Source organism: Talpa occidentalis, unplaced genomic scaffold, assembly GCF_014898055.3.
Source record: "Talpa occidentalis isolate TD23 unplaced genomic scaffold, MPIMG_talOcc4v2.1 talOcc4.14, whole genome shotgun sequence".
NCBI lineage: Eukaryota > Metazoa > Chordata > Mammalia > Eulipotyphla > Talpidae > Talpa > Talpa occidentalis.
Window position 1 is genome coordinate 88982114 of NW_023601433.1, and position 24158 is coordinate 89006271.

Here is a 24158-nt window from a genome sequence, read left to right on the forward strand (position 1 = left end):
CTGAAGGGGCTGACAAGAGGGGAGCTGAGAAGGGCAGGGAATGTCCTTGCAGACTTGGCCTGCGGAAGGACCCAGGCAGGTCTCAGAAAACCAGGCTTGATGAGAAGGAGCCTGGGTGCCGGTGGAGCTATAGGGGCTCTGGGGGAGCAGGACCCAGGTGGGAGGGGCCAGTGAGTCCAGGGCCAGTGAGTCAAGACCCTAATTTCAGAGCCTGTTTCTGGCTGTGGGGGCCTGTGTCTCGTGGAGCAAAAAGAGACCACGACACTGGACAGGTGGCGCCTTGGGGACCCCCATGGGGGTCCAGGCTATTCTCTATGAGAGGAAAGTGAAATGTCAATGCAGAAAGTCTGTCCAGGGAACACTTTCTCTGGTCCAGTGGCTGACGGTCAGGCGTACATGACCTGAACATGACATTTCAGTCCCACGTGCTTCTACTAAATGATTTCAGGAAATTAAATGTACACGGAGAGGCGTGAACATTTTTCTAATGACTCATAAGTGACCCAAACATTACTGTCCATTCTTAACTTTCATAGACGTGCTTTTAGTCATGGTCAGAGAGGATGATGTTGCGAAAACTAAACACACACACACACATACTTGCACACGCATGCACACACACACACACACACACACACACACGAACTGCTCTGACTCTGGAAGCCTTAGGGATCAGGCTGTTCTCAAAGTGACAACCCAAAGCAGGTAATGATAGCAGGACATCGCAGCTGGGTGTGGACCGTTCGGTGAGGTTGTCCTGTCAAGCACAGCGCGTGCCTCCTGCCTCCTTTCCCGGCAGAGAAAATGACTCGGAAATGGGCAGGAGGATATTAGGGTTAATCAGAACATTCTATCCCATCGCCACCAGCTGACTTCTGGAAAGGGGTACGTCTTGTGAGGACTGGTTCCCTCCGCCAGGTGGGTGGAGAGGGGTCTCCGAGGAGTGAGCACAGCTGGTCCCAGGAGGACACGGTTCTGGCCATGGTTCGAGGCTTGCTGTCTTGTCTCCACACTCCGCTCAGCCCCGGGAGGGGCTGGGGCTGATCCAGCAGATGTCTCTTCTCCTGCCCAGCAGCCTCCTCTCTTCCTCTGCCACCAATTCCTCTTGCCCAGGTTCCCCAGGAGGGTCAGGCAGGAGAGAGTGTGGTTATCCAAGGGCAACAGCTGCTTCTCCGTGGGCTCGGGAGATACCGCTGCCACAGACCTGGCTTTCCAAGCAGAGCTCCTGGCATCCGGGCCAGCACGTGGAAGAGCAGGGCCAAGAGTTAATGAGAGGGAGGAAGAGAGAAGGAGAGACTCCGATCTGTGAAGCCTGCGCCAGCTGTGCCGAAACCAGTACTCAACACTGAGAGTAAATGAACCAGTTTATGTCTTCACCGTTTCTTTTTGATTTAGCTAGCTCGAGTGGGTTTCTAGTAACGTAAAGGGCATGGAAGTCAACAAGGTCAACCCTGGTATCCATCGTACAAGAGGCTGAGGTTAGGCAGGCTGTCCTGTGCCAATCGGGAAGTCTTCTTGGAGGAGGCGGCATCTGAGCCTGGAGGGGCTTGATCAGACAGGGAGGAAAGGCACCGAAGAAGGTGGAACAATACACCTGCGGTCTTAGCCAGATATTTACACATCCCGTTTTGCCCTGGACGGTCCTGACACGGGCCCGCTGTCTTACGATAGTATTAATGGCACCCCTGTCACTCCCTAGGGTGGCGTGGGTTGGCCGATGAATGGTCAGATGGCCCTTTGCTCAGGGAACCTGCAAGAACCCAGGTTCCTAGCGCCCGGGTTTCCAGCTGTCCCGTATGGCTATGTGTGGTCCGCGTCCCTCAGTCCTACCCGGGAGTGGGGAGAGAGGAGACGGGAGGGGGAGGACAGACAGGGAGAGGAGCGCGAGGAAAGAGAGGGGGCGAGATTCCTGAGGAGGGCCAGGAATGAGCTCATGCTGGAACCAGATGAGGGACCTTTGCCTCCCTGAAAACCGCGGTGCTTGGACGGACGCTGTCGCCAGGGAAGATGACTCAGCGGTGCGCGGCCTGCTTCCAGGAGCCGCTCCACTGGCTATTGTCTGCCAGCAAATGACAGGGATTAAAAGGAAAAGGAAAAGCTCAGTTCAAGGACGAATGTCAAACACGGGGCAATTAACATTCTGAAAGGTCCATTAGTGCCCGAGGCTTAGGAAAAAAATTTTCTTTTAAACTCCTAATCACATTAGCTGCATCCGAGCAGGGTCAGGAGGGAGGGAGGCGTGTGCTGGCTGCCGGGGGATCAGCGGTTCTGAGTAAAGCGGGTCCCAAGAGACCAGGGTCAGCGCTGGGGAGAGCGACTCTGCAAAATAAACATCCTCTTTCCTCCGGCTGCTGCTGCTGAGAGGGAGAAGGGGAGAGAGGGAGAGAGAGAGAGGCTGGGAAGAGAACACTCCTTTGTCTCTGCGTGTGGATCTTTGCGTTCACCCGGTGCGTGCGCTACGTCTTCCTAAAGGCACGTTTGCAGGATAAATGTAAATATAATTTTTCACCTAGTGATGCACAGTGTGCCGTGCTGCAGCGTGCGCAGAGCATGTCCTGGGTTTTCAGGCCTGGGACGTGCTTCTGACAATTCGCAAATGTTTGCAGATGCCTCCCCCCGCGGCGGCGGACGGTCCCTTCTTTCCTCCTCGCTGGATCCGCACCTCTGATGCTGGGATCACACCTGGTTTTCCAGGGGCCGACACGCCCACCACACCTGAGGGCAGGTGCCCTCCGGGAGCCGGCCAGGGCCAATCACACACTGATAATCAAAGTGACCCCCCAGGCTTGGCTGGCCTCCTTCACCCCGCAGAGCATCCTGTACCTGGGGCCGCGGCTGCACCTGCAGTGGGCGCCGGCCTGGGCATCCCGCGGCCCCCAGCACCCGCTTTGCTGCAACGGGAGCCTCGGCGGGCCCGGGTGGAGACGGGCGCCTGCCCCGCGCTCCAGCTTTGGGGCGCACCCGTTTCTGATGTGCTGGGGTTGGAGGCCAGAGACGGGTCCTTGCGTCGGTTTTCCCAGAAAGGAGGCATCCGTTGCAGCGCGATTCCCAGCCTTGGTTCTTCCCATTGCGTTTCAGCCATGAACTGGCGATGCCTGCAGCCTGGAAGGCGGGGTCTCCGCCCTCCCCGTGCAGGGCCCGCGGCTCGCGATGTCCCTCTGGGCGCCGGGGCGCCGCGGTCTCCCTGCGGGTGGACACTCAGGACCAAGAGAGGAAGCCTCTCAGGCGCTGGCGCCCCCGTCCGGGTTCTCTGACGGGGAGACTGGCCCTGGGGAGCCTCCAGGGACCCCGAATGGGACGTCCCCCCAGGGCCAGGCAAAGGGCTCCCCCCATCTCAGTGCCAGACTCGTGCGCCCACACGCTGGGCAGAAGCAGTGTTGAGGGGGGAGGCTGCTGGGGCCCAGGGCAGGAGCTGCGTCTGCAGCCCCTTCCAAGTCTAGGTCTGCGGCCGGGTCGGGGTCTGGGCAGTGCCGGGCCGGGACAGCACAGCCCAGCGGAGAAGGGCGAAATGGCTGGGCCTGCAATCTGTCTACACGGCAGGATGCTCCGGTTTCAGGAACCAAATCCAGTGGCTTTGGTTTCTGAAACCGGAACATTCTGCTGCATTGGGGGTGTTGGGGCACGGCGGGTGGGTGCCCTGTGATGGGGCTGGTGCGGATGCAGGGGCAGCCTGGGGCAAGGAGACCCGGGGCCGGGTCTGGGACAGGGACATGCGCGTGCAGGCCAAGCAGACTGGCCTTGCTTTTGCTCTTTGGTATTTTGCATCTTAAAGAAAATCACGAGAAAATCAGGCTGTGCTGAGGGTGCGGGGAGGGCCGCGCCCGGGTCTGTGTGCGCGGGCAGCAGACAAGTGTCTCCACGTCGTCGCTGCTCCTGCGTCTCAGGGGTAACAGCCCCACCTCCTCTCTCCCCGGATGCTTGGGCCCCTTTAACCCGCGGTGTAAAGAGCCAGTCGCCGCGTCGCCTCTTGCAGCCTGATCTTAAGCAAGTTCCAAAGAGCATCGCTCACCAGCGCGTCCCCCTGTGTCTGCGAGGACGCGCACCTGCCACAGACCTGGCTTCCCGCGCTGCCGGGGCGGCCCCTGCAGTCACTGACCCAGCGGCGGCAGCATCTCCCGGGACTGTCCAGGCTGGCGCGGCCGCAGCGGGTCCGCAGTGACCTGGCCTGTCACACCCGGCCCCGGCGTCCGACGCAGCCGAGGCAACGCGGGCTTCTGGATAAAACTGCTGAGACATGGGCTCATTTTGGGGTGTCCTCTGTGCTTGTGGGGATACACCTGGCTCCGAGGGCTGCAGATGTGGGGCGCTGGGTGGGGGGGCAGCTGTGACTTGCGGCCCAGCAGAGGGGGGCATCAGCGGTGAGAGGCACCTCAAGTCCGGGCTGGGCACCCTGTCGCCACGCGGCCGGGCCACAGCCAGGCAGCTGGTTCCGCTCTGCTCGTCTTCCCGGGGCCTGTACTGGGCCGGGGCATCGGTCCAGGCTCGGGGCCCCGCAGAGAGCGGCTGCCCGTTCCCGCCCCGCTGAGCGCTGTCTTCTTGGCTAATTCAAAGACCGTTATTTTCTATTATAAAATCCTTTCTGTTCGGTGTGAAAAGATAGAACTAAAAACGCCGCTTGAAAACATGCCGCTTCAAGACACGTTCATGCTCCCCCTCTCCCTCCCTCCCGCTCTCTCCCTCTCTCTCCCGCAGGCCCACCCTGGGTGCCTGCCGGGAGCTTGCGCCCTCGCCCGGGGAAGTGCCCTCCCTGCGCTGGGACCCGTCCACTGTAGGTGCAATTGGACCTCATCTCGCCCCCCACTCCGGGAGTGGTTTCTGGGTGTCTAATCTCAGCCAGGTCCAGTCGCGCCCGGGACAGGGGGAGCGGAGAGATGAGCCCCCCGCCCCCCCCCGCCCCCCAGCCGGGGCTGCACTGCAGAGCTCTCCTTCACCCCAGCCTCCGCCCTGCTGGGGTTGCCTCCCAGCCTCCCCCAACCTCTGTTCCAGGGCCTCGCCGGACTCGGCCTCCTTGTCCCTGCCCACTTGTGAGCCGGCGACCCCAGACCTGCCCTCTGCTCGCGGGGTGTGTCCCGGGCTCTCGGCGGGGCTGGGCCACCCAGGGAGCAGGTGCTACCCGGGGAGCAGCCCCCCGTCTGCGTGGAGAGGCTCGCCTCACTGGCGGGTGTGGGCGCCCCACAGAACAAAGAGGCCAAGGAAGGGGGTCTTGTCAGCGGGCACCCCGCCTGCCCCAGCCTCGGCCACTGTGCTCCTGGCTCTCAGGCCCGTGACTGGGGCTAAATCACACCCTGACGCTCGGGGCCTCCAGCGCGAAGGCGTCGCGGCCTCCATGACCACACGAGCCGATGTCTGTAATAAAATCCCTTCCCCGCCGCTCTCTCTCCCCCAATCGCTCCCTTATTTATGGTCCCACCACCCTGCCTGCCTGCCTGCCTGCCTGCGGCCCTGCCTGCCTGCTGCCAGCCCCGTCCTTCTGTCCCTGCCGTCTTTGGCCGCGCCTGTTCTCTTGGGAGCCTGAGAACAGTTTGCGACAGTGGAACTGGGCCCTTCGTGTCCCCGGGCCCTTCGTGTCCCCCTGTGCCATGGAATGTGGCCATGGCCGTCCCCGGTGTGGTTCCAGAAGCTCCTTCGGCGGGCTGCGGGGGTCCTGCAGCTCAGGTGGAGCCTGTGCCCGCCTGGAGGCCGCGCCGGGCCGGTGCCCCGTGAGCAGCAATCCCCGGGACCTGGCCGGCGGCTGGGCCTGCAGGGGCAGGGCTCGGCAGGTCGCACCAGCCGGATAACCCGGGCCCTGCCATCAGAGAGACGGCAGCCCCCCAAGGTCATGCCCGGAGCGGCGGCTGCTCCCCGCGCACCCTCTTCCCGATGTCAGTCCGTCCCCGGTCCCGTCGCTGCAGTTGGTGAATCCGCGCTGGACGCGTCCATTCTGACAGCAGCAGAGTCGCAGGCCTCTGCAAGGAAGACGAGAGGGGGGGGCAGCCCGGCCGCCCCGGGTGCAGGGACCCCACACACCTGCCGGGGCCGGAGCACCCCCACCCGCGGCGGGCACACCTCCTCCCCGGGCCAGCCCACCCCCCGTCCGCCCAGGCCGCCCTCTCGCCACCCTCCTCCTCCTCCTGCCCGGTCATCGCCGGAGCAGCTGGGCCGTCGCGTCCTCCAGCTCGGGGCTTCGGCCGCTCCTGCTCTCCCCTCAGGAGGCGCTTTGCTTAGCTGACTCCCCCCCACCCGTCCGTGCACACCCGCACACACCCGCACACACGCGCACACACTCACGGCCGCCACCGGCGCCGTACACCACGCGGCCAGACGCCGAGGGCAAGTGTCCCCACGTGGGACACCGTGGATGGCGCTGGGGGGGAGCTCGGTGAAAGAAGCCAGAGAGAGACAAGACCCCGGGCCGCCGACAGTGAGGAGAGAGACGCCCAGCACCGCCCGGCCAGCCAGGCCAAAAGCAAACCTTACGCCTGCCTGGAGAATGGAGGCTGCAGAGGGGAGGGGGGTGGGGAGCAAAGTGGGGCCCAGTAGACTGTGGGGGAGGCCGGTGGGGGCCCCGGTGATGGTGGGGTGCGGCCCTATACACCCGAGGGGTGACCCTGCGCCCCGGCCACATGCAGTGTGTGCTCCAATGCTGGGTAATAGAAAAGGGGAAGAAATAGAAGGAAGAGATGAAAGCTGCGTGGCATTTCTACAATAAGGGGAGTCACGGTGTCCTGGGGATTGATAAGAAAATTGTTGGGGGAGGAGAGGGGGGAAGGCAGGCGCGGGGGGCGTCTGGTGAGGGGCACCGGCCAGGAAGGCCTCCGAGAAGCTCTAACACGGGAGAACAGCGTGAAGCGTGGGGCACAGAACAATGCTCGTTGACTTTCACCACCCTGAAAAATTTTAAAAAATTAAAGACCCCAATTGAGGACCTCCCTGGGGCCTAGGGGTCAGTCTCAAGCTGTCACCGCTACGGCCAGAGTTTGATCCCCGGCCAGGGAGCTACCCGCAGGGCGCAGCAGACCTCTCCTGTCTCCCTGCCGCTCCCCTCAGCTGTGGATTTCAGTGGATCTGCCTGTTCTGTTCCCCACTCTGTCTCTGCATCCTCTCACCCCCACACACCTTTGGGCTGCACCCCAGTTCCTCTCCGCAAAAAAAAAAAGCCCCAATTGGGACAATATTACTATTCAATTTCCCACTTCCTCTCTGAGCAGCTCTCCTGCTGGCTGGGGTCAAAGAAAAGAGATTTTATTCAGTTTTTTCCCCTCACTGAATTGATCTGTGTGCTTAGAGTGTGAGGTTTAATCATCCTAAGTTCTTGGGTAAAATTCACCTGCATGGGCCAACTTAGTTTATATCTTTCAAGTAAACAAAGTCGTTTGCTTTCCAAACATCCTACTTAGCAAATATCATTTTCAATAATCACACTCACCGGCTTGTCGTTAAGAATCAACAGTTCTTATAACCATTAAATAATCTGTCAACATTAGAAACAGATTCTCTCTTAATAGAAAAACAAACTCCAATTTTTGATTATGTGACGCAGAATAAATCAGATTTAAACCCTAAGGTTTAAGTGAGGATTTTCTAGCTTCTCCTTTTATAAAATCTATTTTTTTTTAAAGATTTATTTATTTATTTATTTATGCAAGCACTGGGTACAGTCAGAAGCGCGGGAGGGCGAGAGAATTCACCAGAGCCAGAGCGGGGAGCAGAGCAGGCAGAAGGACCGAAGTACACTGCTGAGGGGAGCAGCGGGCGGCAGGAGAGGTCTGCGCGCCATGCGGGACCCTCCTCCGGTGGCCGGGGAGCAGCCGGGGATCGAACCGGCGCTGCAGAGGCTGCGGGCAGCTTCGCAACCCAGCGCTCAACCGCTGCGCCACCGGGGAGGCCCTATAAAATCTATTTTAAAAAGATTTATTTATTTATGCATACAAGAGCTGGGGTGGTCAACGTTCATGTCAATAGTTCCTTAAAGTTCCTCCCACAGTTGAAACTCATGGTGTCCTGCTTCTAACCGCTACCCTCCCCAGACATCAGCATAAGCACAGGAACCCGGCAGCCCAGGATGTTTCGCTTAACATAAATAATAAGAGCTGGGACACCCAGAAAATGACCAGGAGAGTTTGGGTTGGTTCCTGTGGATGCTTATTTTGTGTTATTACTGCTAAGTCCTGAGCAGTAATAGAATTTCTAGCGAGTTCTTCATGAAGCTCACTTCCCAGATCTCATTCATTTTCTCTCCTGTTGCCTAATTTTCGCAGAAATATTTACATTTTTTCTGCATGCATGAGCCTGGTATTTGAATTTCATTAAATTGGATTTTTTGTCCCCCTCGGTCTTCTTTCTTCTTAACCCAAGTATTTTTGTGTATCTGACAATGGCTCAGACAATATTAACCTGGGTGGGAATTCACTCAAAGATTATTTTGTTGTTGTTGTTGTTATAATTTATTCTGACTGCACGTACAGTGTAGGAATTCATCCAATGTTATTTATTTTCTATCGCACCTTGCTTTTTAGCCACCATATTCTGCAAACTACCAGACCATTCCAAACCACCGCACACACCAGCTGCAGCTCCCCGCCAAGGATACATGGAAGGGATTGACTGGATTTCTTGGCCCATTTGTGGTATTTTTTCTGCTACAGTCCAGTGTGCGCTGATGCCGATATTTCCTTTGTAGCTCTGCGATGCTAGAATTTCTCACACTAGTTGGCTATCATTTCAAATCCAGAACTGTTTCCATTTATATCTTCCACCGCATATTGTATTTACAGGCGCAACATTATATATTTTCCCTACACAACCATTTTATCCTCATTTTCCACCCATGTGTGATGCAAAGTACTTGGATTTTCTCCCATAGGGAGTGTGTTTTAGACTCTTCTGTCTTATCCACTAGGAAATAAACGACTTCTGGATTGTTCTGCAAGGCATGCTGCCTGAGCAGAAGGAAGCCAGCACTTGGGAACACAGACTCGCCTGTAAACTCTTCGTGGTATCCGGCAAGGCTGCGGGTAAAATACAGGCACCTTGTTCCGTCTGAGTGTCACGTGAAGAGTGACGGCTTCTGAGAGGGTGAGTATATCCCATCCAGTGTCTGGGATGCACTTTTACTAAAGTTATTCGCTGTGGAAGAGAAATTCAAGCCCTCCTGTGTTTTATCTGCTAACCCTGAGGCTCCAGCATCCCCGAGAGCCCCCGACGTGTGTTCCTCATTCCTCTGCCTTCCGTGTGCGGTTCTCCCACTGAGGACGAGATTTCTCTGGAGGGTGTGGGGATCTGAAATGGCTTCCACAGCAGAGACCTGGGTGCTTCCCGAGGCTTCAGTGCGCTGATGTCTGACTATCGAGCAGGGTGAGGACTCTGCCCTTGAGGGGTGCCAGGGGGTCGCTGGTGAACTGGACATCGGCGGCAGCCCTGGTGGTCCCCGTGTCCAGCATCTGCCAACAGCAGGCCCTCGCCTCCGCAGAGGTCTCTTGGCTTCTCCAGTGAGAGAGACAGTTTTGCTGGTGCTTTTACTTTAAATAAGAACTGTGCTTAGCATGTGAGACAATTTCAAGATGACACAGCCTGCAGGGTCACGCGGGGTCCAGGTGCAGCAGCCATGCAGGGTCCAGGTGAGGGGGGGCGGGAGGGGGGAGGCAGGCCCTAGACCCTCCTGAAGGCCCCCTGCTCCCCACCCATACTTCTATTTTTCTTGAGTTAAAAGAAAAAGAAAGGAGGCCTGGAGCCAGTGTCTCTTTAATATTTACTTTCTTTTCAAAGCGAAGCCAAAAGGCATTTCACGTCAGAGACACATCCTTCAGGCTTTGGGACGAAATTTTGATAAATTTTATTCCTCTTTTTTCACATTAACGGAAAATGTCACCTCTGTCTGTTAATCTCCAGTGCAAACCTAACATTTTAGCTTCATATTTCCCAGGCTTGCACACCCCAGTTTTTAAATTCCATTCAGCTCCCATTAGGACCGGCGTGGGGCTGGGCTCGGCACCCGTGCTCTGCGCGAACAGGCCGCTGCGGACCCAGAGCCCCACTCACGGAGCCCCCCTCTTGAGCATGAGGAGCCGTCCCTGCATCTGCTGGCTCCCCAAGGGCGAGCTCTCACGCTCAGTGTTCTCAAAGTCGGTCCTGGCTGGGCAGCCACCCCTCTTATTGCCTTGCGCTCAGGACAGATGGGGAGACCCGGAATCCAGGGTGACCACGGGCAGACGCGGCCCAAGAGGCTTCCAGGCACACAGCACCCCGGGGAAGGTGCACCCCAAACCTGGGGGTTTTCTGAACGGATTACATGGCTTTCTTGCCGAAAATAAACCAGAACAAGGGATTCGGGAACACACCTGGAGATTTGAGACCAGTTTCCCGGCACCTGTCTGCGGTTGCAGGAGCCGCTCTCCTCACTGATCCGAGCAGGTGTCGGGGAGCGCCGTGCTGCCCAGGAATGCCTGGACCCCATTGTCAGTGTTTTTGCAAGCGGTTCCTCTTTTTAGGGACTGTGTGTAGAATCGTGCTTCTTGCCGGGCGTTTGTGTCACTGTGTTCATTCGACTCAAAGCCCGAGGTGTTCCGGGAGCCAGTGGTGCGCTCCGGGGCCGCTGACTCGCCGGGTCTGTTTCCGGGGCTGGCTGCGCGGACGTTTCAACCTGTTGAATAACTGAATGAAGGTCTTGGGCTGTCGTGTCTCTCTATCAGAGGCCACAGCTTGGCCCAATGGCCCATCCCTGCAGCCCCGTCCCTGGTTCTAGTACCTGCTCTCACCTTTACCTGTGAGCCCCGGGAGACAGACAAGCTCTTGCCCCACGAGTCCTGCCACCTTCTCTATCTATTTGGCGTGTTACACACGGCTCCTGCCTCTTCCAGCCTTTGTCCACTTACCCGTCTGTGTCCTCCTGGAGCCTCCCTGATGACACCCGGGGCCGCATCTCCCCCTCCTGTGTTTCTCTCATACCGGCGCCTTCAAGGCTCCAGGCAGCTCCAGGCCAGCCCTGCGGGGCGGGGACACTCAGGCTCGTGGTGGGCAGCTCCGGTTTATTGTAGGAAGACCCCGAACCCTCCTGCTGAGGTTCTCCCGGCTTCTGAAGCAGCTTTTGCTTGCTTTTCATTAAAAAAAAAAAAAAATGTCAGGCATCCTTGCTTCTTTCCAGTGTCCAAACCCCCCACTCCCCACCCCCACAGGTGTGGGCCTCAAGCTGCGTTTCCAGTCAGCTTTGAAGTGAACAGGCTGCTGGCCAGTCCTCGCGTGGCTGGCGGACGCCAGGGCGTCTTCAAGATCTGGGGTCACAGGCGGCCGGGCAGGCACCCGCAGGAGTGGTGAAGCCAGTGGAGGTGGTGTGGGAAGCCATTTTAACCCGAGGCATTCTCTCCTCCTCTGTACTGATGAAGTATCCCGAACAAAACCCGCTGCTTAGACGGACGACGTCGGAGCTCGCCTGCTGGGAAGGGACGCGGCCCGGGGCGTGAGGCACTGTTCTCACTGACAGCCCGTGATCGTGAGATGACATATTTCAGTTAAGTAACTGCACATGCTTTTTGGCTCACACAGTGGAGATCCACAAAGGCACCGCGAAGAATCATTCACACCCCTTCTTTGTCTCTTTCTGTTGCATCCAAAACCCTGGAACTCCCCACGGCAGGTGCCGGTCGCCGTGATCTCCTGCCGCCTGCCGATGGCTGCCGCCGCGCTCCTGGGGCCCGGCCAGGGCCCGCAGCTGGGCCGCTCGGTGCACCGTGCGCGCTGGAATTAAATGTGAGAACCACGTTCAAAGTCTCGCACCAGCTCCGGGGGCCCGAGCGTGGCTTTCGTTCCCACGGAGGCAACGGGCTGGGCTTGGCGCTGAGTAAACGCGCTGGCGCTGTCCCTCCCGCTGGAAATCAAAACTTGGACCCAGGACGGGTGTGCTTTGTGGGGTTTGCCTAAGGAGCCCCCCGCCTGCCCCTGGGCTGCAGGATGAATCTCCGTTGCTGTTTCTCAGGAGGGAAGAGGATTTACCGAGCCAGCCAAGATTTGAATTGCTTGCAATCAGGTTTTAGTGCTAATTCGAATATTTGAAAATTTGCTCGGGTGTGACACAGAAAGGCCTTTTGTTCCCGCTGGGAAGGGGAGAAATATTTGCTTGTGAGCAGAGGGGTCGGGCAGGATATTGGGAAAATGCAAATCGGTGCTCCCCAAGCCACGGCCTTCTGTCCTCACCAGCCTTCACCCCCTCGGTCACACGCCCATGTCCAGCTCAAGACGTTCTGGGGGGCCCCCCTCATGCCCAGACTGTGACTTTCTGGGGTCTCCGCCTGGTCAGCCACTCAGCGCGCCCGCACCCATCTCCTCGCTCAAGGATGATTTCCTCCTCCACGCCGAGGCCCAGCCGGTCCCGCCAGCACGCGCTGCTCCCGACATCTGAGCAGGCGGATTTACTTGGTCGTTTAGTGTCAGGCCCCCTGGAATCCCAGGACCCAGCTCTCCCGGGCTCAGAGCGGCTGGGCCGGGAAGCGCTCGGATGAACACCCCCACTGATTTCAGATCCCACGATGAGCTCAGGGCTCTGCCGCCTTGTGAGAGAAAAGCAATAAAACAAGATGTGGGAATCCTATCACCCCAAGCTTCTCCGAGTCAGGATCCCCCTTTTTTTGGTCTTCTCTGCCTCATCATTTTTCATCCTCACTCCTCATCAGCTTGCGATCTCAGGGGGCAGCTGGGAGTGGGGGCTGGTTGGATTCGCTGTGACAGAGGATTCCACCCGCTTTGGGTTTGGGGATCTCCCTCGGGGTTGGTGGGGGTCGGGACAGGAGGGGAGCACCCAGACCTCTAGCTCCCTGAATTGCTCTCTCTGGAACCCCTTCTTCCCTGAGACCTGAAACCCGGGCCGGCAGCCCTGGGAAGACCTGCCAGAGTAACAGGCAGTCGGGGCCAAACCCTCCTCTGGGGTGAGAGTAGGGGCCAAACCCTCCCCTGGGGCAAGACTCCCTGGGGCCTCTGACCTTCATCCCTGTCCTGGCTCCAGTCCCCCGAGTTCAGATCTCAAACATAACCCAGCGTCTTCCGTCCGGGCTCCTACCTCCTCCCACACCAAGGCCAGGTGGAACCAGTTCAGATAAGCAGAAAACAGCTGCCTGCGCCCCCCGGGCGGAGCCGAGAAAGTTGGATGAGAGACATGTGGGGGGGGGAGTTCAGGGAGTCTGGGAGTGGGGTGGTGGGGGGCTGGGAGAGCAAGGGGTGGGGTGTGGGGAGGCGGGAGGGTGGGGGAAGATTGAGGGGTGGGTTGAGATGGGGAGTGGGGAGGCGGGCAGGGCGAAGGTGGGGTGGGGAGTGGGGGCTGGGGATGTGAGCAGGAGCCTCGCCACCTCTGGGCGCCTTCCCCATGCAGGGGACGGGGCAGTGGGGGGGGTTGTCGTTGACCACAGCGGCTCTCAGTGGGGAGGCCGACGGCTCCAAGCATGGTTCTCAATGGGCTGCAGGGCCCGGGCCCCCAGACTCATTCATCACCCGCAGCGGCAGCAAGAGCAAGCTGCCCCCACTTTTCTCACGTCATTCCCTCAGGTGCGCACGGCAGAACTTTCCGGAAGCTGCTCATGTTATCGCATCTGACTGAAAGCAGAAAATACCAGGAGTATTTCAGTCTGTCTGCCTGTTCTGCTCCCCACTCTGTCTCTGGTGAATCCTCTCACCCCCCACACCTCTGGCCTGTACCCCAGCTCTTGTAGGCATAAATAAATAAATCTTAAAAAATATACCAGGAGGATCCGCTTCTTCTGGGCAGTCCCCCAGACCAGGCCGTGCCTGTCACCAAATTTTTTTTGGTCGGGGAAACTGGTTATTGTTCATCAGAATGTTACTTGTGCTAATATATCCTGGGCTTATTACTGTTGTTTTTAACAAGCAATTTATTTGAATTTCTCAAAAAAAAGTAATAGCTGCTGACTTTGGAGATGGGCCTCCACGGAGGCCCTGGGATCCGCCGTGTCTGAGCTCTAGCGGGTGCTGGCGCCGCACCTCGGAGCAGCCGCCTCTGGCAGGCCTGTTCTGGCCTGGAAACGGGGGAGCTGGTGCTGAAGGCGGTGCTCACGTGCCAGTGCCTGTGACTGTGAATTCTGAGTTCTAGATGTGTCTGACCAGGGTCCAGCTGGGCCCTGGGAGAGGTGGGGACGCCCCGTCTGAGAAGTGGTCTGGGCACCGCCAGGGCTCCTGATGCCACTGCCCCCGCAGAGTCCCCTCAGCCTTCCTGGCCTGGATGTGCAGCCCTGGGCAGTGTCAGAAGTTTCAGCTGGTCCACGTGTGCCCCTTGGTGCCCACTTGCCCGTTCCAGAGCACAGGGAGGGCCTTCGAGATGAGACTGGGTGGGCATCCCCAGGCTTCCAGCATAGGTGCAAGAACTCGATTTTGGTTCGATTTTGGTGGCTTCATGCTTTAGACACAAGGCCGAGAGGAGCCAGACCCCACCTCACAGCAGGACGTGGTTGCACAGCCCGAACCTGGGGTGTCAGGCCCAGCTCTTCTGTCCCCAGCAGGGCACACACCGCCCTGGCAGGCTTTGCTGCCCAAATCCAAACTGCAGACCACATTGCAGCCACTCGATTCTACTTAGTAGCCATCTGTACGCAAATTTCACACATAGCGAAATGTGTCAGAAATGCTCTTGCAACCAGCGAGAACTCATGCACTCTAATATTTGCACTCAAGTACAAAACAGCACCCCAAACCGGCAGCCTGTGTGTGTGCACGCCTCAGGAAAAGCCAGCTCATCCTTAATTTCTCCAAGAAACTCAGTCTCAGATCCTGAATCTGTGATCACGCGAGCCTGGTTAAAAACACAGCGGCCACTCAAAGGGAGGTAGGCAGGGGAGGTCCAGCAGGGACACACGCCTGCCTGGCCTTATTCAGAGCCTGTCCACCACGGGGTGGCGTGTGGGCCCAGAGACCCTGCCGGTGACAGTAAATCGGGCTGCCTGGGCAGAGGACAGATATTTTTGGAGCTAATTATAGTTAGTTGGGCAGCGCGAAACATGGCTGTGTGCTTTTTTTATTCCAAAGAGAGTGAGCGGACTCGAGGAAATCAGAAGATCGGCCTTGGAGTGTGTGTCTGTCAATGAACGACATCATTAATGAGTTACATAATTAGTAACGTAACCCATGTCAGGGGGTGAAGGGGCAGAGAGGGCTGCGACTCCTTTTAAGAAGCCGCACCAGGCTGGAGGCTCTCCTGGCCGCTCATCCGAAGCAAGAGAAAGTGCTCGATGCACTTTGCATGAGCCCAGCACGCATGGACTGTGCGTTTCCTTCTTCGCCCTCCTGCACATGTGAACGGGCTGAATGGCTTTAGAATACACTGCACGTTGGGGGGCATCTAGCCCCTTTGAACTGCAGGGGAGCATCCCAGTGGGGGTGCCTCAGCCTGGTAGCTCTGAGTGTCCTCGCTAGGAATGCCTGGATGGCCAGGAACAGAATACCCAGTCGCTGCTCAGCCCCCCACCTCTCTCCAGCCACACTGGTCAGCTCTGATGTGCCTGCGTGGCCGGGACGGCTGCATCTTGTCCAGCATCACTGGCCTCACGGTTAAGGTGGGACATACCTTGGCAGGTGGAGGGGGTGGGGCAGGGTGTTTGTCTCATATATCAGGAAAGCCAAGACGCCCCAGCAGCCCTGAGCAGGTACCTGGTTCTGTCTCGGTGGTCAGAGCTGTCTCAGCAGGTGCCGTGAAAAATGAGCATCAGCCTTCCCTGCTGCCGCTGGGGCCCACTTGCTGGGGAATTACACACGGGGAAGCGAGGGCGGGGCTGGCTGCAGGTGCCTGGGGTGGAGACTCCCATGGCTCCCTGGTGTTGGAGAATGTTGGGGGACGTGGTTCCAAGTGACCAGCGCAGGGGCCAGTGACATGAGGTGCTGAGCTGCGTGGAAGCATCCCCAGAGTCTCTAAGGAGGGACTCCTGAAATGAGTGTGAGAAGATGAGTGAGTCTCAGGAACGGGGGAGTGAGCTCGAGCACAGCTTTTTGTCCACTTCTGGGCAGCCGAGGCCATGGCGGATGGGCCCGGGGTCTATTTGCGCCTGGAATGTCGGTGTCTCCACGGTGCAGTGTGGTCCCTCATTCGCCCTGGGGGGTGGCAGGGAGGGGAGTGCAGAGGCTAAGACGTGGCAGAGGTCACTGTGCCCAGTGATGACCGTCTGAGATGCCCTTAAATCGACAGAGACCCGCCCAGCATCAGGGGCTGCGATGCTGCCTGGCACGGGGCCTGGCACTCGTGCGGGGCTCTGTGATCGCCCTGACCTGCCCACGCCGCTTCCAGGGTAAAACGCCATTTCAGTGTGTCCAGACCGCGCCCGTGTTTGTGCCGCGGCTCCCAGCATCGCCTCCTCTTGCTCTCCCTCTCCGGTGCCGCGCAGCCGAGCCCCCACGTGGCCAGAATATATTGCTCATCACACTGAGTCCAGACGAGAACGCAATGTTAGCCGCCGCCCCAGAGCGGCAGCGGCCTCCGGGGTATAATGTAATTATTCATTTGCTTAATAACACAGACACACGCGGCTTAATTACAGTATTTCCCTGTGAAAAGGAATTGTAGTGGTTTCCACATCAGAGTATCTCATGAATGACATTCGCTGGCTGTTCCTGGCAATATTCGGAAATGCTCTTTTGTTTTAAATCATTTTCTAAACCGCGAGTGTCATTTGCAGGAGAGGAACATTGCAGGGGAGGGCGCAGGGTGGGATTCAGAAAATCCTCGGGGTTAATTCCTCCCCGGGTTGAGAGGCTTGACGGTGTGAAAAGATGCAGTTTTGCCTTCCGTGCCTCCCCATCACCGACATTCACGGTGCGACAAGTGTCAAGAGTCTGAACGGGAGGCGTCTTCCCCGACGGGCCCTGGAATGTTAACGCTGAGTGTCTTGGCGCTGCCCAGGCCCCTGTGGCCCTGGGCACTGCCCTTGGCGTGCCTGGGCCGTCACCTCCCCGGTGCTGTCGCTGGCTTCCACCACCAATGCCACCCGTCTTTCCCGGGGCCGCAGGCTTCCCCTCCAGCCACAGGGTTGCAGCAGCAAAGGGGTCTGTCGGGGGAGGGCTGCTGATTTCCAGGACCCCACATTCTGGGAGACAAAGCAGACGATAAGCTCGTAACTGAACACACCCCTGGGATAGTTGGAGCGAGATACGATTTTATTAGGCAAATGAAATTGGGTCATTTAATTGAGAAACACTTGGGAGTTTCTTCTACAAGGAAGAAGCCAAGGGAAACATCTTGAGGATGCACATTAGCAGATATGTGAGGAATGAGGAGCCAGCTTTAGACATCTTGGAGGAACATTCCAGAAGGAGGGAATAGCTAAAGCAGAGCCTGGAGTAGAAACGCATTAATCTCTTAAAGGGACACCGAACAATAAAATCTGAGGGTTTCTGCACGAGGCATTTCACACCGTGTGTCTCGGGAGCGAGTGGACCCTGGACCTTCCATACGCACCTTGTCCTCACGCAGGCACAGCTTCTCCTCCAACAACTTCCCTTCTAATCACGCCCGTGTGTGCACACGCACGTGTGGTTCTGGGTTTTTTCCAAGCCTCGTGTCTGTTTGCTTCATTCTCTATCTGGCAACACGCCACCCTCTTAGTTACCACGTGACCAGTGGATAGAAGAAAAGCAAGAAGGTCCTCCCAGCGCTACCCGCTGTGGTGGAGGGACCGGGAGCTTTGTGGGGGACAGCTGAGCAGGTCGAGCCTGCACCCCCAATCTTAACATTGTGAGCCAATAGACCCTCAAAAAGAAAAAACCTAAAATTCTTCCAGTGGAATCTTTTTGTGTGCTCCCATTTCTTACTTTCCTGCAGTAACTGGGAACGGCCAAGAAAGTGGATGAGGTTGTGGGGCAAATTAGTTGTGGTCAGTCCTGGCTGGGGACTTCAGGGCCTTTGCCCACCAAGAAGTCCTTCCTGCTTGCTCGTTGCTCTGGGAAACTGTGGCGGTGCCCCAGGACCCCCTGGCCAGACCACCAGTCCCGCAAGCCAGAGCTCACCTGGTCTTCAGAAGATTCCAGAAGAGTGTGTGGAACACCGTGTGCAGGTCAGAAAGGACGCCCTGATCAGCCCCTGTCCACCTGCTGGTCTCCCAGCCGGGAAGCTTATTGGCTGCTTGATTGATGCACCTCCCTCCCTCTCCCGCCCCCCGCCGCACGCTCACTGCAGCGCCTCTTCCCGGCAGGTCTGCTGTGCGCCTACTGTCAACCTTAACAGCGCGCCCTGCAAGGCCGCAGGGCACCCTCACTCTAGATGCAGGAGCTGGTGCAGCTGCCCACTCTGCCCTCCGCCTGTCCTTGCGTCAGGGGTGGGGTCCTGGAAATGCCCGGGCAGGGCCCAGCCAGCTCCAAGGCTCCCCGGCTCGTGGGCACGCAAGGTCGCCATGTCTGCCATTGGCCCCTCAACCTTCCCTCCTCCTGCTACCCGTCACCGAGGGGTGGGGTGGCGGGGTGCGAGGGGAAGGCCGCAGGGCAGGCGTGAGCTGGAGGAAGGGTCCAGGGCAGCGGTCCAGAGGGACGGCCCAGATGACCATCACATCCCCTTGGTTACTCAGCCTTCTCCTGGCTGGAGAGCTCTCCTCCGCCTGCCGCTCTCGGTCTGTTTCCTGCCGGCCGACCCACCGTCTAGCACCTCTGTCTATCACGCTACCACCCACTACCTACCTGTCCTCTCTCTCTTTCATCTCTCTCTCTCTCTCTCTCTCTCTCTCTCCTATCCAGTATCATCTACCTACATTGATTTATTTATCTCCCCTTTGTCTTTCAAGCATGTGTAGATTCCCACATAAAGTGCACGCGTGGGTGTTGACACACGCACATCCCTCCTGCTTGCCCCCGCTCAGCTCAACTTTAAGCCCCGCGCAGTAGGCCCCGCCCCGGGGTCGCCACGCCTCTTCTCTCCCCCACAGGGCAAGACGCCAGGGGCTCCTCCCTCCCATCTTAGGCCTCCCTCTGCAATCCAGGGCCTGACTCCTGGGGCTGGAAGAAGGAGAGGACCTGTTGGCTTGAAGCAGGAGCTAAGAGGCTTCCTTAGGGTGGTGAGGCATCGGCATCGCTAGGGCACAGGACATCATTACCCTGCTGGATCAAAAGGCCACCCGGCCGTCGATTCACCTTTGGAAATGTCGTCACTGCGGTTGTGTCTTTCTGTGTTTGTGTTGCTGATGAAACCCCGTCAGGCGTGCAGACGTGAGGCTCTGTCCAATCTCCCCTCGTTCTCTCACGGCAACTACCGACTATCTAAACTTAATAAAGCCAAGTGTCTGATAAATAGGTTTATTAACAATATCCATAAAAATAAATGGGTTTTACTGCTTCAAGTTAAACAGGAGCAATTTAAGGGAATATGATCTAACACATTCGCACTAATTTATTTCTGCTTTGTGAATTAAGAGCATAAAGCAGCCAGCGTGATCATCCCTTGACAGAGTAATAAACGAGGATCAGATTTTTTTAAATGGAAAATTGATATAATTAGAAAGCTATTAACTTTTTCCTTCCACTCCAGCATCCTGGAATAAGTGAGCCACAGGGGACCTGTCCTTCAAAATAATTAAATTTCCAAATTAGCAGTTTGCTGTAAGAACGCTCTGATTTAATCATTTTGTTAGGTTGCCGTATACACTGTGAATATTTGGGGTCTAGTTTCTGTTTTTTCCCCCTTCTCTGGGAAGCTTCAAAATAGCCATCCAGGGAGATTCCTGCTGCTGTAAAGTTCTGGACTCTGCGGGACCCCCCGGCGAGGGAGGTAGTGTTATTCCTCCCGCTAACCGGGGAATCCAGGCACTACACGTCGACGACACAAATAGCCCTGGGACGGGAGGGCACGCTCCTAGGTCATTCTCTAGCTCTCCTCGTAGATAAATATACAAGCAGGCGGGCAGAGAGAGATGGGCATTTGGCTAAATCCCGGGCGGCAGAAGCCAGACTCCCGGGGAAATCCCAGGTCACGACTCTAGGATCCAACGTGCTGGCCCTGCACCTCTGGGGGTCGTTGGCGGTTCCTCCCCAGAGCTCTTTGGAGACGGGCCTCTTCACGTTCCGTCCTCTTGTTCGCCTGCACGAGAAGCCCTGCAGAGTGCTGGCGGTGACATGCCCGTGTGTCCCAGGTGACCGTGATGGACACTGTGCTAGCTTCAGGCTTGGGTGGACCCATCATCCGAGGGGCACCCCGGGATCCCGCCCTCTCTGCTTTGCTGTCTCCTGTGCCAGTTCCCTCAAGGTGGTCTCCCCACAGGTTGAAAGACAGCCACATGTGCAGGTTACCCCGCCTCACCCACACCTGAGCCAGCAGGTATCTCATCGAGCTCGTTAGCTGTCGGGGGCACCGCTGCCTCCTCCTGACTGGGCTGGGGCCCGCAGAACCATCACTGACCTTCCCTGGCAAGTTCAAAATTGTTTGTGACTGTTCACAGTCTCCAGGGCGACCTGTTTCTGACATGACGGAGACCTCACCTCATCACGTAAGGCTGGTGTGCAGCCTGGTAAGGCTCGGCCATGTACCGATGCTCGTTTCTGACAATATTGAGAGCCGCCCCACTTGCTTCATGCTTCCTGCCCCTAACACGTTCAGGCCTTGGCTTCTGTCACCTAGAGCCTCCTGGGATGTGGCAGATGGATGTGTTAATTTCCTGTCCTGCCGTAACACATTTCCTCCAACTTCGTGGCTTAAAACAACACACATTTATTATCTCAAGGTTTCACAGCTTAGAGGCCAGGAGGGTCTCATTAGCCTAAAGTCAGGGTATGGGCAAGACCGTTCTTTCTGGAAGGTCTCGGTGCGGGGCATTTCCTACCACATTCTTTATCTCCCTCCAGCTTCAAAGCAGCAGGGAACGGAGCCCCCTGCTGTGCGGCTCTGGCCTCCTTGGCCTCCTCCCTCCTTCTTGCGAACCTTTTGGTTATTGGGATCACCTGGGGAGTCCTGGCTCCTGTCCTGGCTCAAGGTCATCCGATCAATGACCTTCATTCCATCGTCAACCTCCACCCCTTTTTCATGCTAATGGTTCTAGGGTTCTGAGGGGCTCTCTGGGCCCGGTGTCTTCTTCTCGGTACCGGCGTGGAACAGGAACTTCGCAGGAAAAGCACCAGCACGAGCCCCACAAGGCCGGACAGAGGGTCACTGGTGCTCTCTTCCCGCTGTCTCCACGTCAAAATGGTGAGTTTTGGGGTTTCATTCCATGTCATTGTCTAGTGGGGCTGCTGCCACGGCCACTGCACCAACAAACAGCCGTCTGGATGCTGGGGAGCGGGTGCAAAAGTGAAGCACATTATTCTCCCAATTCCACTCGGGGCTCTGTGTTGGCATCAAGAACGCAGAACCGTGCACTGTGCCCACAGCTGCGGGTTCTCACCCCTGTGCCCCGCAAGATTTCCTGGGTGCTCAGTGAAGTGAAATCTGCTCTCAGAAACGTTTTCCTGCCGTGGTTAGTAGCCAAGATGGGGGTGGCTTTGTCAGTCCGGCATTAAAATGCAATTTATTTCATCTTTCAATCACTGCTGCTGGCAGGCACACGCCCTTTACAGATCCCAAATCACTAGTTAGAGCTGGGGACACCCCAGGCAGAGCCTGTTCCCTGTGGTGGTTTGTACAGACAGACCTCAGGGAACACCTCTTTGCTTTTCCGCTCCTGCTCTGGCTGGACCTGAGCTGTGCACCAGCAGCTGGTTGGGGGGGCTGCTTCAGGCTGGATGATAAGAGCATCTTTATTTGCTACTAAAGGTTTGGAGAGCAAGAAATAGCAAAGTCGTTCGCGTGAGATCCTACTTCATGTCATCATGAAAATGAGCCCCAAGGACAGGTATATTTGGGGGGATCGCCTTCTTCTCTGGATTTACTAATTATTGAGAAGACAGCTAGGTGCAGTGAGTGGTATCTATTGACAACTTTTAGGTTTACACTTTATTTTGAAGTTTAGACTTCCTCAGAGAATCTCTTTGCTTTTGAAAGTGAACTTCCCTTTATGATGACCGGCAGTTTCTCCAGATGCGTGAATAAGTTAGAGGAGAGAGACACAAACGTGAATAGAAGACCCCCTTCTAGCTGCATCAGCATCAGCCTGGTCCAGGCAAATCTCTCGCCTGCAGTTCTGGTCCGAAGGAGAAGCTGCAGTTCACAGCTGGCGAGGGCGGGCCTGATGGCACCACATCAAATACCCCCGTCTCCCCACTGAGAGCTGAGGGGTGACTGGGCCTACCCCCGCCCCCTATTGTAGACAGTGGGAGGGAAATGAGCAGCTTCTGTTATTAGGAAAATATCAAGTGAGACCACAGCGAGATGCTGCCACATACTCACAAGGATGCATGGGGGGGACGCACGGGGGGACCCAGCACAGGCCAAAATGTGGGCACCAGAGTCCCCAGAGCCCGCTGGTGGGAAGGTCAGCCTCCACTGTGCCTTTGCAAGCAGTTTTGCAGCTTCTTAAAGCGCCAACCGAATGGACTTTCATCACATCAAGGACCAGATTCCACATTACAAGGATCTAGGTAAAAAAGTTTTCAAAACCAATTAATTTTCTTCATCTACCCTCTGCTGCATGACCAACAAAGATCAAAGCCCAGAAATCCGTGCCAGAATGAGCGTTTCTACAAATATCAGACAGTCGAGCCTCGAGGGAGATTGGGGCGAGCCACCCCGGGGCCCGGCGGTGCGTGTGGCCGCAAGGTCCCCTCGTGGCGTGGAGATGAGGCCCGGAGGCGGCCTCAGTCCCCGGCTCTGTGTACGCAGTTCGCGGTCTGCAAAGCCTCCCGACCCTCACCCGCGCCTCTTGCTGCAGTAACGAGGCGCCGCAGCAGAGTGTGACACAAATCAGCCTTCGCCAGCCCCAGTCCCTCTCCTTTCAAGCCCAGGCTTTGATCAAAGGGTAGAAGACAAGCTTGAAAATGGGAATTCACAGTTATGCTGCCAGACATCAGATGCTTCTAATGAACTGTCTGAAAGTCATTGCGCGCTGCTTGGAGGACCTTTCGAGATGCCAACGAAAACGCAGGTACAGCCTTGGCAAGTCAGAGGCGACATGAAAGAGGTATGTGTGGTCACAAGCTCTTAATGGGTCAAATAACAGGTCTGATAAAATGCGACAAAGGAAACCATCCCCACCCTGTCTGGAGGGAAGAGAGTGGACAGAGAGTGGCGGCGCGGCGCTCCGAGGTCACTGCTAAGTGACACTTCATCTGTGCAGACGGCTGCTGCTCCTTGCTGCGTCTCACCCTTGCTGCAGGGCTTACTGGCCCTCTGCGATTGAGCCGCTTGACCACCATCCCAAGAGCTGCCTTTATAGCTTTCCTTTCAGCTGAATGGTTTTCCTCGGGGTGGGGAAAAACCCTCATTTTAGCAAATGAAGAGTTCTGCTCTCAGTGTATTTATTTTACTCAAAATGGCCTCCGGGGGGAAGCACCCATGGACGGTCTCTCTGGAGGATTCCATCAGAGGCTCCTTGGACAAAGGCCCTTATTAAAAGCAAGGTGGCCTGAGGTGGAGGAGTTCTTTTCCTCGGGTCCTGGGATGCGGGACGTTCATCCTTCTCACAACTTGGGATTCCATGAGCGAATCCAGCAGACTGTCAGTAAGTTCTGTGTTTTGCTTACATTCGTTCTGATTGGGCTCCAGTCCTAACTCCCGGTCAAAACCATATTCCCGCGTCCAGTCAGCAGAACGTACCGTGGAGTTACTGGGGAATGGTCTGGCGATGACCCTCCCTGCCCGGAGCAAAACCAACCGCAGGGCCTTGACGTCTGCAACACGGCTGTGAAACTCGCTGCCTGCAAGGTCGACGTCAGTCCTTTCCCCTCCACTAGTGACCAAGGAGCCGGAGGAAGACGTAAACCACGGGCGCCAGGCTCTGCGCGGCCACGGTGCGTTCTTTAGAGGAGATGAGGCCCCAGCATGGCCTTCCCCTGCGCGGAGAGCTGGGCATCTCATGCGGTCAGAACAGGGTAGCCCCAGAGGGGCCCCTCCCGCTCCAAGAATAATGACATGGTTCCTGCCGGGGACTCCCTGCTCCCACCTGTGTAAGCCAAGCTCAAGCTCGGGGCTGGGGGTGGCTGGATGGTGCCCACAGTGGGGAGCTGTGGGGCTGCTCCCTGGGGTTGAATTCCCGCTTCGGTGATGTGACAAACTCTACGTCTGACTCTCACTGTCTCTTTCATCCCACCCTCCCCACTTCACAAAGGGGGAGAGGAGAGTCTGAAATGCC